The sequence below is a fragment of the Halyomorpha halys genome, unplaced genomic scaffold, assembly GCF_000696795.3.
Source record: "Halyomorpha halys isolate HHAL.00 unplaced genomic scaffold, Hhal_1.1 Scaffold1123.1, whole genome shotgun sequence".
In the NCBI taxonomy this organism is placed as follows: Eukaryota; Metazoa; Arthropoda; class Insecta; order Hemiptera; family Pentatomidae; genus Halyomorpha; species Halyomorpha halys.
In genome coordinates, this window is record NW_027116744.1 from 193,630 (window position 1) to 200,674 (window position 7,045).

Sequence of the window (7,045 nt, forward strand, 5' to 3'; positions counted from 1 at the left end):
GGGACCTTCTAATTTAAATTAATGTTTGAAGTACCACCAATGGGTGGTTCCTTCCCAAGATTTTCAAGTATATATGAAACATACTACATATTTACTTATTGTATTTATTATATGTACAGTTGTAAATCACATTAAATAAATTAAAAAAAAAAAAAAAACATTCAAGCAATCCTTAACTAAAGCCTAGAGCAGCAGTAAATTAATAACCAGTTAACGATTAGAGAATTCTGGTTGTAATAAGATTGAAAAACATAAGTTAGCGTGAACATAGACACGATTTACGGATAAGGAAAAATACATGGTTAGCATCAGAAATGGCAAAGTTTTCGGTTTTATAGAAATAGGAGGAAATATATTTAAACATGTAGAAGGATTAAAGTATTTGGGTCCAATGGTAACTTGAAAAAAACAAATTTATGAGGAATTAGAAGTAGGGAACGCTTGTTATTTTTCAGTTTCGTACGTAGCCTCTAACAGTAAGGGAAGAATAGTGCCTTGAGGTTTTTGAAAATAAAATTTATAAAGGAAACGAAGAATTTAGATTTAGGTAATCAACGCTGAATTGAGGGAACTGGACCCGGTAAATATAATTCAGGTCATTGTGGCGAATAAGATGGGTGTGTTAGGCTGTGGGGCTCAGTAACGAGCGGATCCCTAAAATGTTAATAAACACTGAACTAACGCGTAAACGTCCGAGGGGTAGATCGAAACGTAAAAGGGAGAATCATATCAAGACTGGTCTAGTGGATTTTTTTTTCCGGTGGCACGTCCTTGGATAGATGTATGTAGACAACGATTGGTGGAATCGGCATCGAACCTTAGGGTTAGCTAAGCCTTTATTATTATTTTATAAATCTTTCTCTATCCTTCAAGCTAACTTAAATCACCTTTTACAATGTGAAAATGTCCACGATCATACAAACACTTTCACTCGAATACACAACCAACATGATTTACAGGCTCAATATTTTATTTTTTCTTAGGACCCAGTGTCGGTTTCTAAGATTAATAAAGTTTAACTATCATATCGCCTTAGAGGCAAACTCTTAGAAATTTTACTTATATAGAAAGTGAGGAGTGTCTTTTCAAAATTATGTGGTTTTTCACAAATCCAGCCCTAGGTCTGTGGTTTGTGAGCCTCTACTATGAATAGGAACTTTCGCTGAAAAATTATGAAATAAGAAATCTGTGATTCTTTTTTAAAAGTAGAAATGATCGAAAACGAAAGTTTATTTTTTTTTAAATTATTACACTTGGTATTAAAAATAAGAAAATAAAAACTTCTATTTTAAACAAGAAAGTCATCCGAATAAACTACATTGAATTATTGTACTTTTTCTTATGTTCTAAAAATTTTGCATGACGCGATGTGAATATAATGAATAAATAACGTTAGAACTATTTACAAGAAGTAAAGAACTATTAAGATTTTATCATAGCATGATTGAACTGAAGTAATCAGACATAATGTTTTTTAAGTTGACCGCGGATTCGATATGAGAGGATAGTCGGGGGTGCTGTTAGTAATCATACACAACAAATAATTGCTGACGTTTCGACCTGAATTTAAGGCCTTCATGAGGGCTGAAAAACAAAAACTAATAAAAAACAAAATTGGGAATACAAATACAATAAATTAAATATATAGTAGATGATATTAGTAGAGCATAAAATATGATATTGTAGAGGTAAGAATTATACAAAAACAAATAATAAAAAAAAATATTTAAATTAGGCAGTGCTCAAGTAAATAAAGAAATAAAAACAATGAAAATGCGAGAGAAAGTGTAAATAATGAGTAATTGAAATTAACGTAATGAAATGTTAGGGCTGAAAAACAAAAACGAAATAAGAACCTTAGTTCAGAGAAAAATTAAAATAAAATAAAATAATAAAAAACAAACTTTGGAATACAAATAACAATAAATTAGATATATAGTAGAAGATAAAATACGATATTGTACAGATAAGAATTATACAAAAACAAATAATAAAGAAAAAATTATTTAAATTAGGCAGTGCTCATGTAAATAAAGAAATAAAAACAATGAAAATGCGAGAGGAAGTGTAAATAATGAGTAATTGAAATTAACGTAATGAAATGTGCATAAGAAAATGATATACATCATACAATGGAGAAGGAAGAAAACGAAATATATGCTACAATGGGTGAAAGATGCACCATAATACACATGAGTAGTAACAAGCTAAAATTATAAATATGTTCGAAAAATTTGGAATCAACAGACAAACTTACCGACTCCGGCGGAGTTCCCCTTTAGAATGGGTATGGATGCGTAAAGTGCAAGTAAAAAAAATACGTTAAACCAAGCGAAAATAGTTCACGGCATACATAACTAAGTATGAAAGACTGTTTAGATAAAATAAATAAGGTAAACAAAAAAATTAACTAAAGGTTTATAGAGTAAATTACAAAATAACTAAACGAAAGGTCAGAAAATGTGGTATACTTCATAGACCTTTTCTGGTAGAAAAGATCAGGTAACCTGGTATACTTTATTTCATTACGTAAAAGTGCGTTTGCATGATTTCAACGTGAAAATACTATATAATTATGTATTGTACTACTTTTTGCGTAAATATCAGGCTTATTTAAAGAAAAAAAAACTTTTTACGAAGACATAGTTTCCATTACGTAATAGATTACGCTGAGCGCTTTCCCTGTCATTGAAGCTATTACCGATTCTGTGCGGACGGTGAGTGTTGTGCAGTGAAGTAGTTGCCTTCCAATCCTGACTAGCAATGAGGTATAAATGTAGCTCGGTGTAAATAATGTCATGGACTCACCTTTACCCCACTTGCGGTAAATAAATCACTCGGTTCCATTTCAGAATCCAGGATGAATTACAAAAGAGTATTTTATGAAACAATTAGGTTATGGAAAACTCCTATTTCGTTATAAAAATAAACTCCTATTAAGATTTTTTTCAAATGGTTATAATGTTATATCAATTATATTATTTCAAAAACAAATTCAACCCGTTTTTACTTCTTCAAGTCTTTATTACAGTGATTGTTTCGATTTAAATTTAAATAATAAGGTTTTAAGTAATTTTTAAAAAAATATTCAAATTTTTTACGATAACGTTATAAAAATCATAACTTATTTAAATTAAATAAATTATATCTAATTAAGTCCCAACAATTTTTTTTCCACGAACCGGGCAATAAGGACCACGCGATTATGACCTTGGATTCATCCTCATACCTTCCGCCTTCCTTCTACTCCAATACCCTTTCATCCTCCTGGACTGTCCCTCCCGCTCCTCCTCAGTCCATTCTCTCCCTCGTCTCTACTCCTTTCCCTCAAGAACCCCAACCTCTTTTAGTTTATTTCTAAAATGCTCTCTATCCGAGCAGTCTTCGTCCGTTTCTCTTTCACTTGTTTTACATATCCCCCTATACTTTTATAACTGCAGACTTTGTTCAAAATTTTCTTATTTAGTCTCTAATTTTTGTTCTGACCATGTCCCCGTAAAATCTCAGTCTCCTAGTCCTGAAGACTGTTTCAAGGCCTTCCAAATCCCTATATATTTCCTCATTGGATTTTCTACTATACCCCTCTTACGTTATTTTGTGTCCGTGAATCCTCCTCAGAATTTTCCTCTCGATCTTCAGGACCCTCTACATGCTGAGCATGCCTTATTTTTTCATGGGAGGAAAAATGTTTCTTGCTGTAGACGTTTCTGGTAGCTCAGTTCACCATTTTCAGCTTGTCTATTCTTTCTTTTATGGATGCCCTATCCGAACCGTTGCTACAGATTATCTCTCCTATGTATTTTTTTTTGGTTACTTTCACCTGCCCATAATCTGTGTTTAATAACACCTGCTCTTGTCGTCATAATTTCCGTCTTTTCATACGAGATCTGTAGCCCCGCCAGCAAGCCCAGATCGTCTGCAAAGGTCAGGTACTTTACTTCCACATTGTCCCAACATTCTTTATTAATAAATAATTAAAGTGTTCAACGTTTCGGCGTTACCCATCAGCAACTTGACTCTACTTTTTAGTGAAAACAAAATTCACTAGCTATAAAAATTTTTCGTTTTATTGTTGGTTGGATAATATCATCATCACTATCATCTTCTGCTTGAATATTTATTTTGTTAAATCTGTCTGTACAAATGTTTATCTGAAACTCGTCTTCACTACTACACACATCACGAGGATCACTGGTGTTTGGTCGTTTAGTCATGTTTATAAAAAAAATGATTTTTAAATGAAAGAAAGGATAAAGGAACGGTTTGGAAATTACTAATGGTAAATTACGAAATTACAACACTGTCTCAATACTGCAGTGATCTTTACTATTCAAAGCTTCAGTACGAAGTGAGTTCTTCTAAATTTCTTTTCTCAGTTTTCGAATTTTTTTTATTACCATATCAAGTTTCTCTATATCATTGGGTCATACTCACGTACCTTTGTTCCACTAATTCTACAAATTGCTCAACGGATTATAGAAGTGTATAGTCCGTCGTGAATACACCTCGCATGTTCTCTTGCGACGTAAAACCGGATAATATATTTATCATGCATCTTTATATTTTATCTGGTTTTTTTTGTGCCATTTTAATAGAAAACTACAGGAAAAGATGCGTTTCTTAAAAAATTGCAGTGGAATAACTTCATCTCCATTTTATACAATTTATTCATGCTATTCTGACCAGGCCTAATATCATAAGTCAAATTAACCTTATTAACAATATTATTTTTCGGCCGAATGTTAAAAATATAAGCACAACAGTCCAGGCCAAACATAGCATAAAACTAAGATATAGTTTTGATTTTTAAAATCCAGAAATATGATTAGAAATAGTAAAACACACAAAAAATAGGAAAATAACAGAAGCTATATACATAGAACATGCGGTCACCTAAATTTTCCATTCATGTTTTCCGTTTTAGGAATCAAGGAACTAATTTGGTTTCTTGTCTGCTGGCCAGTCAGTCTGTCTGTCTGTAATCAAATCTATCTGGTAACATTTTTTCACAAAATTACTCTTTCTTTCCAAACCAAGAGATGGACAAATATGAGAGTACGAGTAAACCCCCAAATAAATCTCCCTAAACCACATGATTTGCAATTATTATTCAAACCTTTAATTGATCAGTTATAAATGTAATATAAGTAATATTCTTAATACATTTTTGTGTCATACTTAAAAAAATCTCTTTGTCTATCCGCTCCTTTATAACTGAAGTAAAAGTGAAGCCAAAAAGATCCTGAAGATGAACTCCAAGAGCGTGGCAGAGGATTAGGAGCCAGTCACGGATTGCCCTATATTTCAGTTTAGGAGATAGATATTTCTATTGACTTCAAAGTAAGCCTAAGATGCGAGGGAGTGACCAACCCCCCCCCCCACTTTTCGACTTAACTTTGCTTTGGAGTAGAGTAGAATATAGCATCCTCCTGATCTGTGTTAAAATACAAGAAGCTCTTAGCCTTAGTGCGTGTAAAAATATAGAAAATAAAGTAATTACTGTGAGAAGGCACCCGCGACTACTTCACTAATGGTCAACATAACAGACAAAACACCTATATTTTCAAGTATACATGCGAGTTCATTCTGTCCCGTTAGCGGGATAGGGTTATTTCCCTATCCTTTAGTCTTTTTTAAATTATTTTTTATTACGGCTTAAATAGTTCCTTGGCACTTGCTATTCATAACCCCTCAATAGCGACTTCAAAGTCTAATTGTGTTAATAAGTCCCCCGGTTGTTGCTAGAACACTTTCTTCCTCTTATATAATAGCCTCAACTAGAGAGTGAATTTATTATCTTTAAAGACCCCTCTTTTTTTCTTTTCTTTTTTTTCGTCTGTTTCTTTCTGTCCCGGTAGAAAGTGGAAGAGGATTATGGAATGGATATGGCTACCGTTTCGTATGAAGAGTGTATTAGTGATGATACCCGCCATGATCCATTTTGTCCTGACAGGGAACCCATTCATCACTCCCGGACTATCTAATAGAATTGTCGGGTGAACTTTCTACCAGCTCCCTGGCGAGCATCTTGTCGGCTAGAGGAAGGTGGTTCCATCTAGATAAATGTGTTATATCTAATTTTATAGAAAATATTTGACATTGGAGAATATATCAATTATTTATCAGAAATTTGACCCAAGAATTAATTTGTAATTAGAATGGTATGTAATTTTTAAATTACAATTTGAGAGGTTCACAGAGTACGTAATGTATACTTTTTAAGTTGTTTTTTTTTTTTTATTATATTTAAAACAGACCCTTATAGCGAGTAGTATTGGTCGATATAAGACACCTCACAATCTCTCATGAGGAGACCATAATACCAAAAACAATAGAAGGCAATCCTTTAAAAAAGTGGCTAAAATTGTAAAAGGCCTCTTTTTTCTCCTCACCCTTCAATTTATTTTATTATCACAAATAAAAACTAATACATAATACAACCATATAAATATGTATACAATAATAGATATAAATATCTGTGAAGTGGAGACGATGGTGGGGGGGGGGGAGGGTCAGCAAAAAAAAAACCACAAATAAACCAAAAAAGTTCTTCATGAAACCTCTATTGTTAATCTTCGTTAATTCATGAAGACTTGAAACTCTTGTCGAAACAAATAATATTTTGTTAATTTGTGTTGTTTTTTTTCTGGCCGCGTTCGGAGTGGAGGGTTTCTGTTACAGAGAGGTTTAAGTACATTAAGTTTGTAACTTGTTGTTCGTGGCTTTAATAAAATTATTCGGTAAGAGAGACTTCCGTTATATAGGAGTGTTCGTTTAGGTAAGTCTTATAATAGATTTTAGTTTTAAAGAAGCTCTGAATGATATGGTTTTTTTTGTTTTTTAACATTTTAAAACAGCCACCATTTTTTATTCCCCTTAACTATACTTGGTAGACTTATCAATTTTTACTAGTAATTATACGTAGGTTTCATTAAATCAATCAAAAATTGAAGTGAACTGATTTTTTTCTCCTTTTAGACTGTTGTACTATTTACTACTGCTTACGTGATCACATTACTTAACCGTTTTAATTTCCTCTTATTCT

At 32.5% G+C, this 7,045-nt stretch overlaps 1 protein-coding gene across 5 annotated transcripts in view; it reads left to right on the forward strand.

Moving 5' to 3' along the window:
• The window catches only part of Fhos (Formin homology 2 domain containing), a gene marked incomplete at its 5' end in the record, with an annotated part of 93,892 nt that overhangs the window by 59,574 nt on the left and 27,273 nt on the right, over positions 1-7,045 (forward strand).